The sequence below is a fragment of the Rhea americana genome, unplaced genomic scaffold (assembly GCF_003343005.1).
Source record: "Rhea americana isolate MKP2758 unplaced genomic scaffold, rheAme1 scaffold_47, whole genome shotgun sequence".
In the NCBI taxonomy this organism is placed as follows: domain Eukaryota; kingdom Metazoa; phylum Chordata; class Aves; order Rheiformes; family Rheidae; genus Rhea; species Rhea americana.
This window is the reverse complement of record NW_028186612.1, coordinates 125285-149791: the sequence shown is the minus strand read 5'-3', so window position 1 is coordinate 149791 and position 24507 is coordinate 125285.

The following is a 24507-nucleotide window of genomic DNA, read 5'->3' as shown; positions in this document are numbered from 1 at the left end:
CAGAGGGTTCAGGCGCTAAGCTAGACTTATCAGATCCTTAGAAATGAGGCTCGTAGCTCATCTCTGATGAGCTTTACAGGCAGGATGGACCTTTGGGGCTTTTTTGGCAGCCCAATTGCTTGTTTGTATCAACAATGTTGTTTCATAGATGTCTCAATGGTCTTGTGGGCTGAGTTACCAGTTGTGTACAGCGAACAGCACAAGTAGTACGCTTGATTGCCAAAAGTAATACTTTTTAAAAGAAATACCTGATAGCAATGCTCAGCACTCTGTCCATTCTGGCTGATTAGCTGGAGACTGTTGTGGAAATAGGAGAGGTCTCTCTTCTAGTCCACCGMGGATCTGCAAAACATGCCAAAAACACTGTATCTGCTCTTTGCATGTGCCTTTACTTGCTTTTTACGTTACTCAAGMAGCTGGTCTCTCTAAGGAGAGGACTGAATTCTCAGGGTAGGGCARCATAATTAAAAAAAAAAMCTAATCTGGCATGTAGGAACAAATAAAATTTTAAGAACACTYAAACCTTCAAAACAGGACATAATTTGGACATAAGAAGGGCAGAGGGTTGTTGCCTACCCTTTGGATGAGGATGAATTTCTGCTTAAGAGCTGTAAAGGAAGCAACTGCATGAGCAACTTACGGAGCCTGGTTTCTTACAGATTTTTGTCCCACAGTTGATTTGTTGGTCTAAGAGAAAATGTGAGCTTAAATCAAAGCTCTTCCCACTTTAGTGGTTTTTATATACATTTTTTCACATTTGAAGGGTTTTTTGCCATGTGAATTTGCTAGCACTTGATATGGTCTGAACACACATTGCACTCTCCCCTTGGCTAAGGTCCACAGTGCATCTTTCTCCTCTATCTGGCCACCCATCTTCCCCCAAAATTCAGAAGAACTTAGTTATTTCTGCAGCTTTTTCTCATGTGAAGAACTGAACTTGGCCAAAGGCTCAGAAGTAATGGTGAAGCTGAACATAGACAGGCAGCATAGACACGTTGACACTGACACACGTTACAGGAAGCCAATATAGATCAGTTGTAACAAATTATTTACTGTGTTCCAGTCCAAATGGCAGGCGTATTCTCTGCAGGCATATTCTGGCAGTGCTCTCGCCTACAAAAGACAGCAACTCCTGCATCAGAGGCATGGATTAGGCCAAGATGATAATGGCCCTGAGAAGAGACATAGCTGTGGCTGATAACAGAAAATCTCCTTAACTTGCAGAATTGTGCTCTGGAGCTATGCTTCACTGCGGCGCTTTCTCTGTCTTTATGGCAAAAAGTAGAGAGGATGTTTCTCGTTCTGGCAAGTAAAACTGGAGTTAGCAGTCAGGTCAGGCACCTCCCAGGAGGATCATTTAGCCCTTGTGCTCCTTTGAGCTTTATGGCATGCTGAGCAACTCCTGGACTTGAAGGGCAGTATGCCCATGCCAGAGTACACCAAAAAGTTAATTGGAGTGAACAGCAGGGAAAAAAGCTTGACCTTTTCCTGAATCTCAGCCCAATGCTGAGTAGCAGAGGTCATCCAATTAACAGAGAAACTGATGCCGGAAGAGAACTTTCTACCTTTAAGGAGTGATTTTGAGAATTGTTAGTGGGGCCCCATCGCAGCATGCTCAGTTTCAAGACAAGATGTTCCTCATAGTTAGAAAGCAAACACTTCTGCCCTCTGACATGGACAGTCATCAGCAATGCTGAAATGGCTCCGTAAGCTCCAGCAGTGTTGCTCATCTTTTGTCTTCTCTGTCTTTAACAGCTAGAGTTTGGGCACAGTCCCCAAAGCCTTTTAAAATGATGGCCTTGGTCCCTTGAGACTTTAACTGTYGGTATGGTAGAACATTATTCCAAGTGAAACAACCAGGTAGGATGAAATTTTTTAGACCTAGCCATTGTCTATGCTARTAGCTTCAAAGAAAAGAGCATTTCTGTATTGCAAACTCTTACCATATTCAAGTCCTAACAGGTTTCCTGGTCTCTATTGGCATTCAATGAGAAAAGAAGCTCCTCTATCGACCCTTCTCCTGGAAATATTCCCAAAGTTATTCTCCAGACCCCAGCACAATTGAGTCAATAAGACTCTCTCAGGTTACCTCAAGGGGCTTAGAGAGAATCATAGAATGGTAAGGTTGGAAGGAACCTCTGAAAATCACCTAGTCCAACCCTCAGCATAGCCCCATATGGGGATTGAACCCACAGCCTTGGCATTAGCAGCACCATGCTCTAACCAACTGAGCTAAACCTGCTCAAGGCCTGAGGTACATGCTGTCTGAGTAGGGGGGCTGCTGCTCCATGTAGGAGACGCAAACTGGTTCCCTGTCCTCCAGAAGTGGTTTATTGTCAGTGACACAAGCAAACCAGTTGGCCATGCAGCCTTCCTAGGAGGGCCAGCAATGGGACACAGCAGTGTCACCAAAGCATATCCATTGGGATGTTTCCTTTGTTTCACTGCTTAGAAAAGATTGTCCTCATTTAGTTTCTGACAATGCAAAGTAAGCAATTGCTGCTTAGTGTTGCAGGATACCAGGTAACAGAGTATCTAGCTTATGCAGATAAACTCAACCTTATGCAGATAAACTCAACTCCTTTTTGCTTCAAACCATTAGGAAATCATGTTAATCTTGAACAAGGTATTGTGAGTATTTTTACAAGGTACATATTAAACACAGTTGAATCAGGCACTGATCCTTCCTCCATGTTGACTTTCTATATATAGTATAAACATTTATAACCAGCCTTATTCCCAGAACTGGGAATATCTATCTTTGGATGTGATGAGATATCCTATATTCAAATCATTCTCCAAGTTGTACTAACCAGATAGTCTTAAAAGGCCATGAGAAGTGCAAGGGAGAGCCATGATTCACCTACTTCATCTTCTATAATCCTGTACAGATGGTAAAGGCAAAACTGAAGTAAATCAGCCAGGATGGACCTAATTATATTTGATATGTATATCAAAATTGCCTTTTGCTTAGCAAGAGGTTCAAAAGGAAACAGGAAACAATGCACAAAGTCAAAAAAGTGAATGGAGCTTGTCACTGACGTGTCAGTGATTTCCTTATCAGTCATTACCAGCAGCTGAAGCCCAGCTAGCATCCTATCCAGCCAGCCAGCAGCATAATGGTCAGCAACAAATGCTAAAGAACTGGTAAAATGCTTCTATACCACTGCTGGAGAAGTACCTGCTCTATCACACCCTACCCCAAACAGCAGCATRCATAGCTAGGATATGGGCGTTGTTATGTCCAGCAGGAATAGCCCATGTCATAGAYGCTATGGTCCAAAGAGCAGGAGGAGCCAGCTCCTGCTGCGTCGGCACCTCTGCACAGGGTGCCAGCAGCCGCGTCATCCCTTCTTTAACTTGCAGTATACATCACCTTAAGTGATTTCACTGTTGAATTATATGCCATGTTTGATCCAGAAGGATCTTCAACACCTTTTTGGATTTTTACTGAGAATTCTGGAGTCCTTAGGCTTTCTCTTTCAGTCTATGAGATGGCTCACCTCTACTACTACTGGGCAGAGAGAAGCACTGTGTTGCCCAGAGAGTCCATGACTTTATTAGCTTTAAATCTCACTGGGTTCAGAGGAACTGAAAGAGGTCCATGGGAGCATGGGCTTTGCAATCAGCTCTTACAGAAAAACTGGGGAGTGGGATAAACAGCTGCTGTTCTCTTGTTCCTGATGACCCTGTGAAATCTCTGGCCTGAAGCAAAGGCAAGAAAGTACTGGGGCCCATGGCAGACTTCCACCAGTCCAAACAGAGGCAAAGGAGCTAATAAAGAGAGAAGACTGCTCCAGTGATACAGAAAATAAGAATTATGGTATGAGATCCTTAACTACTGTAAGCTGCATAATTCATTGATGCTGACTGATGGCATTAAAAGAATTACAAAAAGGGGATAAGAGAAAAAAGAGAAATATTAGATGGTCTAAGAGATGGAAATAAATGAAGACAAATAAATGGATGACTGTTCAGAGGAAAAAGAAACTCCATGGAAAAATCAAGAAATTGAAATCTTGGATTGCAGCTGGCTTTTAAAGAGCAGAAATGCAATTCAGATAATGTTCCTTGRAGTCATTAGTCCAGAGAGGTCATCTGTTATTCTCTTAGTAGCACTGCTTATTGTGGTCATAAAAAGAACGGGCAATACATGTGGAAATAGAAAGCAAACAGAGATTACAAAAGGAGTATATTAGAGAAATGCTAGATTTAATGGAATGCCTGTTTAGTAAACCTAAAATCAGTGTAAAAAAATCTAATTTTCTAATTTTTTTAATAGGCCATTGGTTAAAGCTGTTTGCTTTGAGAAGAAATATAAGCAGGTATTACTAAGAGATTTACTCCATTTGGCAAGAACGATACCTGTTTCTCTTTAAACAGAAATGAAAGAACGTCATGTGATGAGGGAGTCTATCTCTCAGTTTAAGGCAGGAGAGATATGTGTAAATAAATGCTTAATTAGAATTGACATTTCTTGCTCTGCTGCTAACAGTGACCACAAGGATGAAAAATGATATTAGTTCCACCACGGGCAGGGATGCTGCTTACTGCAGAAGATTAGAAAGCCGCATTAAGGCTGTAATGAACTGACTTACAGTCTCTCGCACAGGGATTCTGCACTGCTTGTATAATAAATGGTGCCATTTCCAGCGTGATGACTGGCACCAGCACTGACTGAGAAATGCCAGTTTTAATTAGAGTTGTTATTTGCAAATATATTTCATGGCTGACACATAGTGAGAAAAAAACTCCGCATTTGATGACTGCACAGAACGAAGAGCTTCGGGAGTGGGTGAGTGTTTTTGTGACAACTGGAGAGTTACAGGTAGAGCAAGTTGCTTGAAAGGCAGCAAACAGATCAGTGATTCAAATACTGACGGGCTCAAATGGAAAATCCACAGCCAAATATTACCGAGTCTGCAGCCTCAGGAGGTTTGTGATCTTGTTTCACGTTTTGTACGTTTGTACGTCTTAGACCTAGTGACAGGTAAGCCACAGAAAACTTGGAGATCACAGTTGGTTGGCTACACTATTTGCAAACATTTTGGGAACATTTTGGGGGTTTTTACTTGGCATCATAAGTTTCTAAGGGCTATAGAAACTTCATCCAGTTATTCTGTTCAACTCCCCAGTGCCATGGTGGATAACGAGATATCAGAGAACAGCGTGACAGATGGGAAGCTCTGGAAACTTCAAAGACTGTGATGTAGACAAGTGATGGYTGTTTGGGATGCATGGAATATTCAAAAAGAATTTTTTATAAGTCAGTCTATACTTATCACTGGGGAAGGGGGTAATTAATGCAACTTGTTAGGTTCCTAAGAGTCAAGTCTGGAGTTACGCTCCTCTCCAGTGGAAATTTTATTTGCTGTTTTGTTTTCATTCAGATGGCTGGACAGCGAAAGACAGTAACCACAGGCACAGGCTGCTTTGCGGTCTGAGGAGGCACACACTCACACATGGAAGGGCTGGGATCCATCTGATGTCCTGTTTGGATGAAGCAGAGTGAGTCTRCTGGACCAACGTGGCCTCTGCATGGTCTCCTAGGGAGGCTTTTGCCCCGACAGGTACCACAGGGCTCTGAGAAAGCCCATGGCCAGGAGGCCATGCTGCCATGGTGCCTCAGGCCGCGGTGAGCTGTAAGGATGRAGCCAAGGTCTGGTCCTGCTCGGGAGAACCTATTCATGTCTCTCATACCCAACATGGGCTTTTCACCGTGCTCAGCAACTTTCTGCCCTTTGCACACTCTCTGTGGGAAGAGACTTCACTGACCTTGCCAGCCTGCGTTGTCCAAGCATTGCTGCAGTCACAGAGCTCAATAATTCCTCTCTGTACCCGAACAGGAAGACTGAGAGGTTGTCCTTGGCAGCCACATTGGATGCTCATTTGCAGAGGAATTAAAAAGAGATGTGGCAATTTCACAACTCCATGACATCAATCAGAATTCTTAAGTAGCTTCCCTAAATTATTCCATATGGTAACCACCCTGCATCTTGCTAGTAATTAGAAGTCAATGTTTAAGACAGTGTGGCTCATTTGGCATCTTTGGCTTGGTGCTTTCTTTTCCACTCTTGTTGCCTCTTGTAGTGGAGGCTTAGCTGATTTATTCTGGCCTCTGTAGCAGTGTAACAGCTTCGGTGTGAGTGCTGCATTTGTGTCTGAAAAGAGGCTCAGGTGGCTCTAGTCCAATACAGCCTATTGAACAACCAGGTCAGTAGTACTTTTTCTTTAACCTCTGCATGAAACTACCTATCTCTTGATATCTAATTATGTCTTTTTGTTTTACTCCGCAATTAAATGCAGAGTTTAAATTAYGCTGGCATATAACTGGCTCTATGAATTGTACACAAGTGGCGTGGGCCACTGCACGAGGAGTGAAACAGCACAAACACAGCCAGCATCAGATCATGGCTTGTAAAAATCATAATTGTGATTTTTACGTAATTTTATGTTATTGTTAACAAGAACATAAACCACCTCTAAACCCAGCAACCCTGCCTGCATTAGTAGGTTCCTCTCTCATTTGGAAAYGGACAGCACAGTCATATGGTACAAAAACATATATAGGAATATGCTATTTGGAAGAAGRTAAAAGACTTTCTGCAGTATGAAAGCTTCCAAAAAGATGTAAAACTTCCAACAAGCCTTTAAAATATTACAAGGCAGTTTGATAGAAACACAGTCATTAGTGGAAGCTCTAGTCACCGATGCTGTAGGTGCTTTGGGACAAGAGCAGCAGGTTGGGATATTTGTTGGCTACAGCCCCAGAGAGATTTTTAGCAAAAAYTGTTTTGGGAAATGGCTTTTCCTGCAGAGGTGATTTTCTGGCTGAGGTAACATACCTCACTGCACGCKGACTGAAGCACGTAGATCCATTCGTGCAGCCATACAGATGCCGGACTCTGGTGTGAGTCAATAAATAGGAGCACAGCAGACTCCCCCAGCTGCCTAGTCAAATAGGTGCACTGCATCCTGCCCGTCCTTGCCTCACAGCTCTGAGACAACTTTGGATGCAATTTAAAAAAATTCAAAATCCCAGAGCTTTCCTTCTGCTAGCGGAAAAAGCATAGGAAAAAAAATGAGTAAGGGACCATTCTCCTAGGTGACCAGATCTTTCAAGATAAATTCAGTAAAAATGAAATTGCACTGCCTATTTGGAAAGAAGATAGGGAAAGAAACCAACCCAGTGARCTACTCAGGACTGGGTTAGCAGAAAGTAGATGGCTGGAGTTCAAAAATCCTAAGTATATAAACAAGATGGATAATTTAGTCCTGTTGGCTCAASTTTGAGTATGATAACAACTGAACAATCTCTGCTTATTTTGCAGAATGACCAAAATGCTAAAACTTAGAACTGACTAAGGGTCAATCTCTCCCATTTCCCTGAGGGGAGTTCTTAATTTTACCTGGGAGGACCAGTAGCTTGGGTCCCTTGTCTTACCTATGAGGATGAAAGCCAATCCTTTTAGACATTTCATACCTTTTTACCTCTCTTGAACTGCTTTCTTTGTTATCTGGCTGTTCTTTGCAGCACTTTTTCCTGCAAACAGGATTGTGTAGCAGGACATATGTGCTGAGAGCCAAGTGAGCCTGCTAAATCTTCAGATTAAGCTGTATAAAGAGTATTTGCTCTCCCTACCTGAGTGCTGTTCAGAACAGCTAAGCCTATTCAGCCAATGGAGAAAAGCAAGCAATAGCTGAGACAGCACCTAAGTCAGGTATCTATATTTAGATGACATGACTGCTTTTTTTCTTGCTTCAGGTCAAAAAAAGCAGAAGATGCAGCTTGGGGGATCAGAGATGGATGGTGCCCAGCTTTGTCTGTGCTGTCCTGCACTTCAACATCACCTACCACCACAAGAGAGACTGATCTGTCTGGGTTCAGTCATTAACAGTCAAAGCCCCCTCCGATTCTAGGATGCGCAGAGGGTGCTGAAGACACTGTGCTGGCTCTTGCTGAGCAAGATTAGTGTGTGGCAACAAACCTACTGCAGAAGAGTCAAAACATGCCACATCCCAGAGGTGAGGTGTTCCTCATGTTCTCACATGCAGCTTTGGCCACTGTCTGCTTCCTCTCCATCCTTGWGGGGAGGGGAGAGGAGAGGTGAAGCCCTCCTTTGCTAGGGCACGGTGGCTATAACCTCTGTTCTGCTGCTGAACACTTGCAGCTAATGGCTTTTGTGATTGATTATACTCTTGTGAYGGCATTTAATCAACTCCAGCAGCTGTTTATTGCTCTGTATCTTGCACAGTAATCCTACTTGGTGAAATTGATGCTTGCTGCTGTCGTGATCCTTGGTGTTCCTCTCAACTGCTTGAATCATTACCAGCACGTTTCTCTGCTCCTTCTCCCAGATCAGCAGGATGGGGGTGGGGGTGTGTGAAAGGGCAATGGTAACTAGGAAAGGAGATCTTTTAAAGGTCAAACAGCAAACCTACATTTATTGACTTGGGAGGAATAGCAATGCAGCAGGTTCCCTGAGCTGTCCCTGCGCTCTTGTAAGGTAGTAGGAAAGCAGGGAAATTCTAACCGATGAAATGTGAGTGAGCAGGCTGATAAAATTTTGCAGAAGAAAAGGAGTGTRACCATGTAGAAATGACAGATGTGGCAGAGCTGCATTAGATTGACAAAGGCAGTTGATGTCAGTGGAGTCTCCCACTTCGCAGCTGCTGAAGAGAGAGCCCCTCCACTGGACACCTCACCCATCTCTGAGCACCTTCCTGGGAATACAGTAACTTTGTTTYGGAAATTAGATCATTGACTTCAGAAAAAGGAAAAAAAGCCACCTCCTAACAACAGTCCTGCCACCCTCAAATGCTGCTGCATTTCCTCTCCACCCTGAATCAGCACTGCTGAATGAGGCAGGGTTTAGGTGTCCCACGGAAATATCTAAAACCCAAGATATCTCTGCCACTGACCCTTGCCTCCCTTACAGTCTTTGGAGAGAATTAAGCATCCGCAGGAGTGATCCAGTGTCGCCCAGGACAAGTGTCCGTGCAGTCACACCGGTCTCTGGAGGTATCCATTCCTTTCTGCTGAGTGTACAGGGAATGAGTGACTAGTGGGGATTAGGATGTCTAACTCTTCAGCGAGCCTCCTCCTCCATCTCATATCAGAGATTTCTGCCCCCTCACTTAGAGTCAATGGACGAGCCAACAGCTGGTCAACAAGGAGACAGGCACCCGGCTGCGCAGATGAGGGCAGAAGTAGGGGGAACCACGTAAAACCGTTCACTCATGGGTGGAGAGGGAATCTAGCCTCGGAAGGCACAGCTACCTACCACTTTTTCCTTTTTTTTTCTTCAGCTACTTCTTCTTATTCTTATCACTGCTCAAATGCTTTTAAATTTTATCCTGGCCATACTTTAAGCAAGGAGTGAAAAACCCCATCAGGCAACCAAGATTTTTAATCATTTTTGTAATTTTTCCCCCAAACCAGCTACTAATGACACTTACAAGGCAAAATTAACAGCTTGATTGATACTAGTTGTGATTTCAGCCTAAAGCAGAAGCAGTGATAAGAACCTGATAAGAGTAAGAAAATAAAACTTGACCTGAAGTGATCAAATCCCAGAAAGAAATGCACATGCACCCTAAGCATAGCTTTTTGGGTACCCACATGTACGATGGCATTCCTGCCTGATTGTGCAGCACATCACAGTTCATGTATGTACAACCTAAACTTCTTACTTCAAGTGATAAAGTTTCATTAATAAATCATCTCAGAGCAAATGGTAGGTAAAAACAGTATTTATCATCAGGGCTGCAAAAAGGAATTATAAACGAGCTTATACGGTAAGATCAGTGCAAATGACTCTTTCTCCTCAACTCAGTCACTCTCTGCAATAAGGTGGAGGAGAAGGTATCTGCAGCAATAGCCTAGCTTAATAAGAGAAGGGGTGAAATGTGTCTTGCAGGAAAGGCTCATAAGGCTTGAAAGGAGACCAGAAAGCATGCAACATCTCATCAACCTAGAACAAACATAAACATCATTCCTGAAACCCTGTAATGCCTGGCTTGAATGATCACCTGTGTGAAACAGGAGGCAGTGGCTTTAATTCTGGAAAGACAGAAAATGACAAAGTTTTATCATATCAAAGGAGCTGCTTCTTGTCTGAGCAACTGCAGTTCTGCTTTTTCTGGGGAAATGAAGATTCATGGTCATGATATACACCTCTTTATTGTCTGCTCTGCCAGCATCCAAAGTGGCTGTCCATTTTCTGGGAATCAGTGGCAAGAAGGTGACATTCAAACTAGTTCAGACTGTAGCAAAGGCAGATGAAGAGGGAAACATGCTTCCTAATTTCCTATTTCCTAATATACACAGGTCAGAAATTTCTCAGACGTATTTACCACATTGACATCCACTCTAGGGATAAAGCTTTAGCAGGGACACTGCTTTCCTGCTTCCTAAGATGTCCTTCATGTACATATTSTTGTGAAGATTATTTGGTGATGATTATTTGGTTCTTTGAATGCTACAACACAAAGAGGAGAATCTGAGTTTAAAGGAGTGAGTCGGTGAGAGCAGGGAAATACCAGCTCTTCCATCCTTTATCGTACAGCAGTACTGCCTCCATAAATGTTCTGTAACCATCCGTGGAGATGTCTTGTTCAAGAGGTCGTGAATGGAGATGACAGACTGTGGCTCTGCAGAAGGACTGAGAGGATGCATCCTTCTTTAGCAAGGCCTAAACCAAAACACTCTTGGTTAGTTTTCCCGTTGTAAGAAACAAAAGTACAGAATAATAGCAAGAAGGGGTTTATTGCTTTGATCTCACTAAATGCTATGAGCTTGGAGGGCAAGCTGGAAAACCTATGTCTACTGTACGTGCAATAAAGATGATTGAGAGAATATCAGGCTGATATAAAGCAGAAAAGGAAGGCCGAAATACAGTGCTACATCAGCATGAGCATGGCAAAAGTGAGCAGAAAGGGACTAATAAACCAGAGACTGGAAAGCAAAACCTTATTAGATACATAACTTGGAGCCAGAAAAAGTCTTTGTCAATGAAATAAAGAGCACTTACTTTTTGTTGCTTCAAGCCTTATCTATAAAAGACTGCAGCTATATTCCCTCTAAATCTATTGGGTTATCAAGTCTATGTGTTTCATTTCTTTTTGAATGTTTTTTTTTTTTTTTTTTTTTTTTTTTTCCTTAAGTTTTTTGTTTCTAAGGAAGAAAAATATATCTGATCAACTTCTGAATTTCATTTGCCTTTTACTAAAGACACACTTGCTCACAAAGATCAAATAAAGTAGAAAAAACTGCTCTCAAAGCAATTTTTTAAAACACTCTTCTGTATAGGGAGTGATAAATGCTTGGACTTGTTGGGATCATACCACTGAGATATCAAAAGTGTCTGCAAAGACCTTACTAAAAGCTTGAGATTAAAAGGGTGGTACAAAAATCATTATAATTTGTTTGCAGATACTTCTAGCTCTCTCATTCCTCCAAGAAAGCATGGAACTGGCCCAAAAATCCTCAACCTCTGCTCACAAGAGAGTAAAGTTTCTTAGTCACAGCCTTCTTGGTTCATCATCTCATGAAGACTGGACACTGTTCCCAGCAGTGTCCAGATACTGCTGTYGAATACCTAATCATAGCAACAACAGGGACAAGAGCTATAGGGCCAGCCTATGTGTCTGAAGTCAGAGGAGTGGACGGTGCAGGGCCACATAGTCCTGGCAATACTGCGCCAGCTCCTCGTTCAGTGAGCTAACTAGTACATGGTCACGGCTAAATCCTGGTGCACACAAGACAGCCTCCCTATAGCTGGTGCAAGCGCAAGGAACACTGCAGGAGGGAAATGCTCTCCTTTAGAGAGCATCTCATTGCAGTGTTTGGAGCAAGGACCCCTCACTCTCTACCCACCAGCCATGCGTCCTATTCCCCAGCTGGACATGGGGAATGCCAGCAAGCAAGCCTGGATGCAGAGGAGCTAGGAGACTGCTTCTGTGGGGCTGTCTGAGGCCACTCCATGTGGTCCCTACTAGGACACCTCCAAGGGGACCTGTGTCCTGCTGAGACACCTGGTGCTACTGTGTTTTGCTCCTCTGGGCAACTTGACAACAACCARCTATGCTCAGATAGCTGGTTTCCAGCCCCTGTTTCTTCAGTAACTGCATCATTTCTTATGGGATTTTCTCTCTTGTGAAACAATTCTGTTATTCATATTACATACACCTGGAGGCCCTGACCCCAGGGGCAAGGAGAAGAAAGGGAGGGGGCCACGCCATGCTGTGTAMGGCATACCACCCACAGGGGACCATTCCTGCTCTGAAACGAATGCCAGACTGAACACCCTGAGGGACGGGGGAAAGATACGGAAGGACTTCCCCAGAGCCCTACTGCAAGTGAGAGGTGGGGCAGAGGTGGGAACAGAGCTCGGGGTCACCGCAGGAACCACTGGGTAAAGCTGCTCACCTCGAGGTACAGAGGAGACCGTGCTGGATGGTTACAATGGTCCCCTCTTGCCTTAAGGTCCGTGCGAGCACAGGCCAAGGCCTCGCAAGTGCCACATAGCTCCCACCAAACCTCGCAAGACAGCCAGCTGCAAGGGGAAAAGCAGAGCAACGTTAGCAAGGCAAAGTGCGGCGGCAGCTCTGCCTCCCCAGCACCACCAGGTTCGGATATTTCCAGTTTAGTCTTTAGATACGGTCCTCCGGCTCAAAGGCAGGCTGGAGGCAGGAGCTGCGTGTTTGTACACGGTTCAGTGCCGATTACAGCACAGCTTTCATCCCTGTCAAGACTCTGCTATAACACCCCATCAAATGTCAGGTAAAACAACCCCCCCAAATGCTTTGCAAATGCCTCCTTACCTCTTTAACAGTCTCATAGTTATTTAATTTAGCTCCTTGGAGTTTCATTTTCATTTTAATTTCCCCAAGGTTCTCACATTATTTTTTTTTTTTTTGCCTCTGCTTCAACTTCTGCAATCAGCCCTAATTGAAGCTCTTTCTGGGCCAAGCTGTGAGATGTGTAGCTGGTGGACATTGGTCTAAACCATCCCTCTACTTTTTTATTTCCACATTTAAATATATTACATTATTTGCATAGATTATTTAAAGACAGAAATTCCTATTATTTGAGTTCTCTCCTTGGTCAGAGACTTCTGAATTTTAGATATTAAAGCACGAAAACAAAGGTGCGCATGTATTGCAGCCAGTGATTGCAAGTTCATGCGAGGCCATAAGCACATCTATCTCACATCTATCTTCCCATCTGCGTTAAGTGTCACAAGATCACAGCTGCCTGTCCATGGCTGATTTTGATCAGAAAGAAAAAGAGCAAAGGGTTATGATCCAAAATGTGGGCAGTGACTCAGACTAGAAGTATTTCAGGGGGGTACCAGAGGGCAAACTTTAGAAAGGGGAGACAAATTTCCCTAGCTTGGTGGATCTGAGAYATTTTCTTGAAGGAGATGATTAAGTCCTAGGGAACGAAGATGACTCTAAAGCAAAATATGATTTGTTATCTTTGAAGTGTTGTTTCTAATTTAATTTTAATGATACTTATGAGAAATGTGATGCCTGCATGTCTGTTTTATAATTGCAGAATATTCTATCTGTGAGGCTCTAATGTCATTTTGTTGTTTTCCTTTTGTATCTATTGTACTGCAGTTTCATATTATTAGGAATACATATACTGGAAATTATGCAAAGATCTCTCTCTTCAGACATGGATTACATAGTAAAATTTAGCTTCATTACAACTCTGTTGCGAAAGGCAGCAGCTTTCTCTACYGTAGCTGAGACTGAACTATGTATCTGAAAGTATTAGAGACTCTTAGTGAAGAGTTTAAGAAAGTATTAAACCAATGATACATCCAACATTACTGGAGCACATGGAGGTCTTGGTATTTTCTAACTTTGTCATATTCACTGTTCCAACAGTCATATTATCTGTATTTAATTGATTATTTCATTTTTTCCCCCTGTGGTTTGTCAGGGAATCTAGGATCTCTCCACTACTCCTGTTTCATTCTGTCTTGCTCTATGAAGGAAAACCCTTTACAATGTAGCACCATATTTCAAGAGATTATTTGTTGTTCTTTTCTATTCTACTGGTATTTCTCTTTGAGGATAGAACACATTGATTTCAGTTCTTGTTTCKCTATCTCCTAGAAACATACCAAGAAGCATGAATTTTATTACAATAGATTTTTTGAGCATCAGAAATGCTCCATTAAAAAGCTTTGTGGATGTTTTTGAAGGTACTTCCACCAACTATTGTATCCTCTAATTTCAAACATTCTTGTTGACCTTAACTGCCAATTCTCCTGCTTATCTGTGTATAGTACTAATGCTAAAAAGAACAAAAACAACATGGAAGAAGTTTAGCTCCAAGCTGAGATTTGAACTTTTTTGCAGTAGTGGGTTCATCTTGAAGTAAAAAGGGAACAGCTCTTCTGTATGATCAGAAATGACCAACCCTTTCTTATTCCTCCAGTATTCCTCCATGAAAAGCCTTGGTGCCAGCTGGCTAGAGGGCAGCTYTGCAGAGACTGTCCTGGAGGTTCTGGTGGACACCAAGCTGAACAGTCAACAATGCGCCCTTCTGGTAAAAAAGGGTCTCCTGCATACTGGGCTGCACTAGCAAAAGTGCAGTCAGCAGTGCAATGAAGTGATTATTCCCTTGTAGTCAGTGCTTGTGAGATCACATCTTGAGTCCCGTGTCCAGTTTGGGGCTTTCCAGTATAACAAGATAATGATAAACTGKAGTGAGTCCAGCAGAGGCCCACCAAGATGGCTGGAGGTARTGGATCCAGAGAGGCAGAGAGAGATAGGTTTGTTCAGTCTCAAGAAAAGAAGGAATAGGGGAGACCTTGTTGTTGTCTACAGCCACCTAGTAGGAGGGTGTAGATGTCAGGGAGCAGCACGAGAGGGTGCAGGATCTGGTGCCCCAGCAGGTAAGTAGAGCAGGCTCTGTGACTGTGACCAGCTTTGTCAACTCCCTGGGGATCCTCACCAAAGATGAGGTGACAAGACAAGTCCAGGGCCAACCGAAGAAATCTGGTCACCAAGTCAGTACCAGGTCAGTACTGACCAAGCAGTGTGGCTTGGTCCAGGTCAGAGCTTCGTCCTGGGCCATGGGCAAAGAGTGCCTAGCTGGGTACCCAGGCTGTTAAAGCTTTTGGTGCACCCAGGGCCGAGACAGTAGAGAAGATGGAGCCAGACTCTTCTTAGAAGCTCWCAGGGGTAGGACAAGATGCAGCAGACACAAGCTGGAGCATGGGAAATTACAATTAGATGTTAGAGGAAAAAAAATTGCAATGAAAGTGTGGTGCAGGAGCCAAGAGAGACTGGGGAAAGTGCATCCTTGGAAATACGCAAGACTTGACTGCGCAAAGCAAGCAGTCTGATCTAAGTGTGTCCTGCTTTGAGCAGGAGTTGGGACTAGATGWTCTCCAGAGTTCTCTTCTCCATGAGCCTTTGATTACACACCTTTCCTTTCTTCCCCAGCCAGACAAACCAGAGCAACAAATGTTAAGTCAAACAGTGGCAAATCACAAATAACTGTTCTGAAGTCAGTAAAGTTACGTTAGTATAAAAGAAATCTAGTTTCTCTGTACACTGAAAATAACCGAGCAGYTGTATGCCTATCAAACATTAGAAAAACCTTCACTGGCTTCATTTTTTACTGTTCTGTTCACACCAACACACTTAGCTATTAGCACTGTAATACATAAATAATGCTTTCTTATTTAGCAGCTTTATTAAACCCCAGGGACTGACTTAAGCTCCCACTTTGTTACATTATTAAGCTTGTCATTCATTATTAGATCAATTTAAGTTTATTGTAGCTTTGAGCTACAGACTATTAAATACCAAAATCTGCATTTACATAACATTAAAACAGCACAAGCCAACATAAAGTTGGGGGAGTCCAAGCTTAAGGTGACACTTCATCATTAACTTCCATTAATATGGAAGAAGCCCACTGGCAAGAATTAAAGTCATTKGGTCTGATTCTTCATGGCCTTCTACAAACAAGAAAGGACCCAACTGCAGCATCTACTATTATCAGTCAGCTGTGATGAATGAGGTTGTGTGTGTTGGTTGGGGTGGCTTCAGGTCCTGGGGGAGATKGTAGCCAAAAAGCATCTGTGGCAGTCTGAGGAGCAGTTTCAATCTTCTAGACAGAAGCAGCTTCAGCCCATTTTTCTCCGGAGTTCCTTGTCTAGCTCTAGTTTAATGCTGTATTAAATCTCTGTCTCATAACAAGAAGTGAAGTATGATAACAAAACCAATTTACATTTTTCAAGTGAATCTTAATCAGTCCTTTCATCTCATCAGGGTGGTGGCATCCTCCAARGAACTGGCTATAGTGACAGCCAGTCTTTTATTTTTTCCTTTGCAGGGGCTGGCACACAGACACTGTTTGCACAGAACTTATGTTTCCCAGGCCCTCCATCCAGCTCTGAATGGGGCCACAGGGCTGCAAATCTCCAGTGCTTTAGTGTCTRTGAGTCACTTCCAGCCTGCAAATGAGAATGGCTTTAACTCTTCTGTCTGCCTGAACGTAGCACGCTGGCTGCGAATGCTCAGAGATACAAAATCTATGCATCTCTTATTCTATAGAAGCAAAGAAATGGTCTCTTAGGATGAACTCAGATCACCCACAGGAGCCCATTTCACAGCTCCTTTATGTATTCCTGTGCCTGTTCCTGTGGAAAGTGTCAGAGCTGACATTTGGAGCTGGCTGAGCTGGTAATAGTGCTTCACAGGAGCTGTAGCTCAGATGACTGAAACCCCCTTTCCTCTCTGTGGACTGGGTTCTCCAATGGCCCGTGCCATGATGCTCATGATGCTCAACCATGATGACCATGATGCTCAACTGCTAAGGATGCTTCCTACCACACTTTCTCCCAGTTTTAAGAGGAAATCCTTGGCGCATGCTGGGAAGGAGATTTAAACAGAGAAGCTGTTGTAGAAGTCATTTAGAACAAGAAGTCTTGCACTATCTTTCTGGCAATGCTCTTTATCCCATTTTAAACTGGTCAGCTGGTTTCCAAGCAAAGAAACTTTCAGTATTTGAATTTTCGTTAAACAAATTCAAGTTTCTATAAGAGAAAAAATAATTTCCTGAACATCTCTTCAAAGATTGCCTTTCCAGAGTGCACATTTGATTATTTTTATTTTCAGATCTTCCTAGTTTCCCCCACAAAATTCTAACTTCTCTGACATGTTCTTCAAAAGGACCCTGCAAAAACTGAAATCTTCACTTTTAAGAGTAGAGGTTTACTTAAGCCAGTAATTATTTTCTAGAGAATACACCTACAATCTTTGTCGTCCATGTTTCATTTCCTTGCCAAGAGAAAGGCCTCATATTTAGCACTTGATGTTAATGGAAGATATTCTTCTTTTCTCTTCCTAATCTGTTTTGTTTTTACAGTTTATCAGGATCAAAGAGCAAACATCATAGCTTCTGATCAAACGTACTAATTTTACAGCTCTCATCTTCCTCTTTAATTATCTGCTGTTTTATGGAATATATCTACTACCCTCTGACTGCACTGTTAGCTGTTTCATCCTCCTGTTCAATCCTTCTGGTCATGTTAGTCGTCTTTCCCTTTAATCCCTCTAATGAACTGAGGAAGACAAAATGTATGTGAATAAATTACTGTATGAGGGAAGGTTTCAAATAACATTTAGGAAGCCAAAGAAGCCCCAAAATCTAGTAAGACTACAGCAGTGAAATTGTTTCCAAGTGAGCATGCAGGTCCATTTCCTTTGCACATCAAAAACATCTTTCATGTAGTAGTTCATCCACAGTCACCACCACCTTTTCCAGACAGAAGATCCCAGCCAGCCTCATCCTGGGTACTGCTTGTTTCTGAAGGCCCAGTCCCCATTTACTAATACCACTTTGTTCATAGGGCAGGGGATGTGATCTGGGACTTCCTTCAGGTAGAGCAGCACCTTATCTCTCCATAACATTCTAATGATGAAGTATTGGGTGGCCATAGGTTTGTTACAGTATTTTGTGAATAAGTTGGGTTGTATAACAAATGCACTTAAGAGTACTGAAGCCTACAGCATTCACATTCAGAAACTCACTCACCAGCACTTGTGCTCAGTGCCTTCAAGTTAGCCCTGAATAAAACCTCAAAGCTCTTACTTTGTATCATCTCAATTTTTATTCCCAGAGTCATTAGAAGATCAGTATCTATACAAGATAGAAGAGGGAATGAACAAGCCCCATCCCTTTGCTAAAGTACTGGGAGATTTCATCTGAGAACAAATCAGTGATGTAAAGTTGAGATCTTTTCTAGGACAATGGCTTTAATTATAAAATCYAGCCTGGGCCTGCATGGGGCTTCTCAATGGAAATATACTGAAAGATACTCTGTTTGAACAAAACAACTGTTAAGGGGGTTTCTTAGATCTGGGATGGCATTTAAAATCTAAACTCAAGGACAYCAGGCATTTTGTGAACATTCAAAAGACCTATGTTCAGATCCCTTGCTTGTGTCAAAATGTACTACCATAGTATTGCTGTAGCTGTGCTCTTTGGAGGTTGCTGCGTTATTTCAAAGTTAAGGAGAAGTCTGTGTAGCTGAAATCTTTTCTATTTTCATGATCTTTTCACTTGGTCTAATTTTATTGCATGTCTTCATGAAGGGTTTTGAAAGGCTTTGATTTCATTCAGGCTCAGAACAGCTCGACCTTGTTGTGAAATGTAATATTTCTTTTCCAGCTTTGTCTATCAAAAATAGGAGTGCAAACACCTACAAGCAATTTGTTGGAGTAACTACAGCTACAGCAGCTTGCTTGGTAATGAAGACGTTCTGTGTACAACGCAACATACCACACTTTCCTCTTTTAATGTTTCAGCCCACTGGGTTTTAAACACAGCAATCAATCTGAACATGTTATTTTGGGTATTAAACACCCTTTTGTGCAGCTTCTCTTTAGTAGAAAGAAACTATAGAAAAATTTTGATAGACTGTCAAACAAAGGTGAGTGTTCAACAAATACAAGTCGTCCCATCCTCCCTCCCCCCCCCCCCCCCCCCCCCCCCCCCGTTCATTCTGAACACTGTCCAAGCTACTTGGAGTAGCTTAGAGTCCTTACCTGGAGTAAAAATCWTCAGTGTTATTGCCATGGTAAATCAGTTGTATGGCAGGAGAATAGCACTCCTATTCCTCAAAAATTTCCTCATTTATATTATAAATTTTCCAAATGATAAAATCTCTTTTAATTTTCTAGCATTCCTTCTTGTATTCTTGGCTTGAAGTTGCTCAGGTGCAAGATCAAACCCACTTCAGCCTTCAGTTCAAGGTGTGTGTCCAATTGGTTTTGCTAATTTTGCTGATATTTTTCTACTAGGAAATTATTTAGCAAACAGCATTAAAAATGTATATATATGCATATGTATATATATGTCTGTGTATATAAGCACAGAAATAAAATAAAGCCAAAAAATAAGTCTCAAATAATTAAATAAAATTATTTATTCATTTTCCCAACCGGCTCTTCAGACAGCTCTGAATTATTGCTTAGGTCATCTTCCTTTCTATTCCTCTCAAGAATGTGACTTTCAGAAACTTCCTAATTTTAATCACTCCCGGCAATGAAGCTCAGAATAGAAAATTAGAAGCACTGCAGGAGACGATGTCATTGGAAAATGACAGGCTTCAAAGATCTTGCTTTAAAATTCCGGAGATGTTAGGGCTGATATCACCAACCCCACGGAGCTCTTGCATGTACGAGTCAGTTACCAGCAAAATTGGTCTGCAACATGTGGGCTCATACGTTAATGTATCATTATGTWCTTTATAAAGGGAAATACGCACTGAGCTACTTCATTAGGCTTCAGACCCTGCCTTACACCTTCCTCTGATGCTGCCCTCAAAAATGCAGGAACAGAAAGTCCATGGGCATATCGAGCCCTTTGCCTCCCAGGCCGCCTGGTGTTGTCTCCTCATGATCTAGTCCCATCACCCGCTTGTGCTCCTATCTCAACCAAACCCCAGATCAGCTGAGGTTGGGACGTTAAGGTCCTCAAACACTCGGTAAGAATTCGGTGCTCATGGAGAGCATGCACACCAGGCAGCGTGAATATGTCCCTGTGCTTCCTTGAATGGCCACTTCTTGCCTATGCCACTGTTKTTCCACCCTCACCCTGAGGCAATAAGCACTGGGGGGGTGCAACTGTGGGTTTGCTCCACGATGAATCTGTGTCTCTCCAGTGACAAAAGGACAAAGCCCACATTTCTGATTCCTGCGTGATGCAGCAGTCTGAATATGAAATACCAGCATGATTTTAAACAACAAAGCATCTCCATGTTAAGGGTCACCCTGCAGGCCAAGCACTGGGAATTACTCAGGCTGGTGTGTGGTGAAAAGATGCCAAAAGGTAATTTTGTGAGCAGATCTCCGTGGGGTTCTTTATGGGCCTGAGCCCTGGCCATTAAGGCTTGAGGACAGCAGTGGAGATGAAAGAGGAGGTGTGAGGCTGGAGCTGTGCTGTTGGTCGCTGTTGGTAGGTTATCACTAGAGGGAGACAAAGATCTACCCTATTAATGGCATTCATCTCTCCTCCAGTTGCAATTTAAGAAACACAAGTTTTGATTTAGTATTTTCCTGCTTATATATTCTGAATTGTCTGGGGTCCAGCCCGGAGAGATACAGTGTGACAGGATCACAGTGTCACTACCATCAGGCAGAATTGTTTGTGTAGGCAGTGCATCCCACTGTCAGGATTTCCTTGCAGTTTAATGCTACAGATCTGGTTCAAACTTTTGCCAAGCAGAGCCACTTGCCTTCTCCTGCTATATGACTGAGGGAGGAGAACTTGCTCTGGCCTCAGAGGAGAAATGTCCGTGATCTAAAGTACGGCCATTAGGTTTCAGATACCAGCTGAGGCTTTGCCACTGGGAAAACAGTGTTGTTGCTATTCTCTCATGCTTTAAACATGCTTTTCATGATGCCAAAGACAGAGTTTGATGCAAGATGGTTAACCTGGCTTTTGTACCTCGGGGTGCCAAGACCATGCTAGAGAGGAGATTGCTGCAACTCATGGGTAGGCCTGGGCCTGGGTTGTGAGAGCACAGGCTTTGCACTACACCTTCAGCCGGTGCCCTAGAGTCRGCCCAAGAGGACACCGGAGAGGGCTTGTACGAGTGCCTGTCCTCCCATCGTAAGCCTGACTGTCACACTTAAAGAAGAGGTGTTCATGCAAAGGCGAGTTCCAGTGTAAGTCCAGTGGATCATTTTAACTACAGCAGGATAATCATACCTGCGTAACAGGCAACGCAAGCCCCGAGCTTCAAAAGTAACAGACAAATGAGACAGGATCTCAGAGCAAAATTTTACAGGCAACTAGCTGGCTTCCTTTCCTGYGTGAGGTTACATTTTTGTGAGAGGATAGATAGCTACACTGGCTGGTTTGAAACCTAAATTCCAAACTCAAAGTTGCAAGATATTCCAGTGCTTGAAGTTTCTCACCAACATCTCCAAATTCCTCTGTGTTATTTCTGGTGCACATCTATCTTCTGACTCCTTACTGGGCCATGTGCGTGAACTGAAATTTTGTTGAAGCTTGCATTGCTGGGTACTCGTGAACTCTCCACCATGTCACTCCCCAGTGACAGCTGCAGCAGCAGAAATATCTGCATTGAACCCGATAAGACTCATAAAACGCTGGTAATGTAAACATCGTACGAGTTACAAAATGGCATTTGTCCAGCAGGTACTGGGTGCTGCTAGCAAGGAAAACAGTGAGAGCCACCGTCTGTCATTCGCTACAGTGGTATCGCTCCCTCCTCCGTCCTGCCCTCGGTCCTCAGCCAGTGGGACCTCAGTCCYGCTGCGACGCAGCCCAGGGCCGGGAGGGTGGCAGCGGGGCTGAGCCTGCCAGAGAGAGGCCAGCCGAGAGCTGTGCTTTGCTGCTCTTGGGTGCCGGGCTGGGGGCGGGAGAAGCACTGCTGGAGCCCTGTCTTCATTTCAGCGGGCCAGCTGGTAGTGGAGACCGACAGCGATTCATCGAGTCCTCAGACTTCAGCGCTGTGGCTGGGCTCTGCCCCTGCGCTCCCTAAGATCCGTCCTCCCGTACGCTCACGCCAAACCGTTCTTGGTGGGACAGCAGCGATCTCTCCCCACAGCAAACCCAGTCGCTCCTCTGTGGGAACCTAAATCACTGATTTTGAGACTGCTTACACAGTGTTTACTCTGCTCACATCTTCTACCCTCTGCTAAGCTTTCCTTCCATGCGAGACCAGCATAAGTTTATCTTCAGAAAGAGGTTTCAGTGCCTGCAGCCAGCCTGGCTTTGTTTCATTGAAAAAAACATAGACTGTCTGAGAGTTGCTGAATATTTGTGCCCATCACTTTTCACACTTTGGCTGTTTTGTCACTTTTTTCCCAGTCCTAGTGATGGACACATCTGACAAATCTCTGTCAGACGAGATTTACGGGCACATTGTTTGCCCAATAGGTAGAGTGTGCCGCAAGGGTTTCTGCACACACGCTGCACAAATGCAATTGTCTGCTGCATATGGTAACTGGGAAACCAACCCAATGCTGCTTCTTTTTATGATTACTGCATAAAAATAAAGTATTGGCCTGATAATCAGTTCACTCTGGAGAGTCCTTAGTGTTCTTTAGGGCAGGTTTGCAAAGCAATGAATGTAGAATTAAGGGTTTAAAACAGTATCAGGATTCCTGCATATAATTCCCTGCACAGTGTTTTTAAAATGCACCCTATAGATCACACTCCTTCTAAGTGCCTAGCCCACAAAAACTAATCACTAGCTAATCTTGTCACAAGACGACTTCATCAGCAAAATCAACTTGCTACGGATTCATTTAACCACAGCGTTAGTTCATCAAAACACAGCTTCATTACAGACTAATTTCCTCCCTAGCCCCGAAAGGAGTAATGCAGACCATAACCCATCTCCTTCCAAYTCCAATGGTGTTATGAAAATACCTGTCTATCCATGAAAGTGTTCAACTAACAACACCAGTCACCCAGTCCAGCCATCCACCTACCTCGCTGTACCTGCCCTATGCTGGACAGCCCCACTGGGAGGACTGGCAAATAGTCCTCAGAGGATTTATTTAAAATAGCTGCTGATTTTTTTCTGCTTCATTCAGGTGTGTGCAAGGCACCTGAGTACCTCCTAAAGTCTTACAGGGTGCTGCTGAACACATTGGTCATCACCACRGACCCAGACTTTATGAGTTAGGAGTCCTCCTGAGGTGGTGATTAGCTTACGGAAGTCAGTTGTCACATCTCCTAGCATGGTTCCTGCACCCTTCTGGCCTGTTCCTGTGGGCTAGGATCTTCACAAGCTCCTCACAAGCAATGTGGAGAGCCAAGAACCCATCTGCATATGCCCTGCAGTGACAGAGCACACTGTAAATGGCTGGCTGCTTTTAAGGTTGTGAGTAACTTTTAGGTCCTTCATTTCAGAATCAATAACCCTGAAGCTCTGTCTGCAGAGCTGTAGGAAGCTCATGATTTTCTTGGTCTCACCTTGAATCTCATCTACTGAATCTGGGAGGGGTTTCAGTGCCCCATAAAGCTCCAAAACCAAAGCACCGGACAGTGAATCRGGAAGATATGAAATAGTAGACCTGGAACCTAGAGATATTTTTTGACAAACGAGAAAGCCTAATGAAAGACGCTAGTCAAGAAAAGAAAAAAACACTATAAGAAACTAGCCATGGYGAAACAAGAGTCAGCTCACAGCTCAGCTCAACTACTGCAGCTCAGAGACAGCTAGCACAAAGTTTGTTCTTGTCTCCATCTGCTGTCAGGTTACATAACCCACATCATGGCCTGGCACTTCTGGATGGTTAAGATATCCAAGAATTGTCATGTAGTTGCATCAGAAGGGCAATTGATAGCTCACTATCAGTCTAGAKCCAAGCTCAGTAGCTCTTGGATTGAAGTATGTACAAACAAAATTTTCCTTGGAAGGATAACATATTGTTTAAATTAAATTGATACAGGCTGAAAGATGTAGGGTCCTTCATAGATTTTGCTATCAAGAATTCCAAGAAGTCCAACTCTGTAAGGCTTCAGTTGGGAATATTCTTTTCRATTGAAGCTGGCACATAACTACCACATTTTGCAGGAGTAGCTGATGGAGCAGCTCTATACTGCTGTCAAGCAAAATGAGAGCTCTGAATGTGCCACTCACMGACTAGTTTGTAAAAATCAGAGGAAAGAAACAGTACRGCTATCCAAATACTGCAGTGGTCTGCCAAGAGAGAATGATTCAAAAAGATGAATTTCCTTGGCTACACTAAAATGAAAAGAAATACACCGCCAGCACTTTTTTACCCCTAATTTTAAATCTGCTTTTTCTAGTAGGCAGGTGAGAATGAAGACCCATGGCCAGAACAAGTAGAGTGGCAATACTGTTTGCTTGCCTCCCATGACAGCTTGAGAAGAAGCTGGTGACCACAGTCAATTGTTCTTGAATGACGTCCCAGAGAAAGAGGTCACTTAGCACATTATATGCTTTCTTCTGAAAACATAAGTCA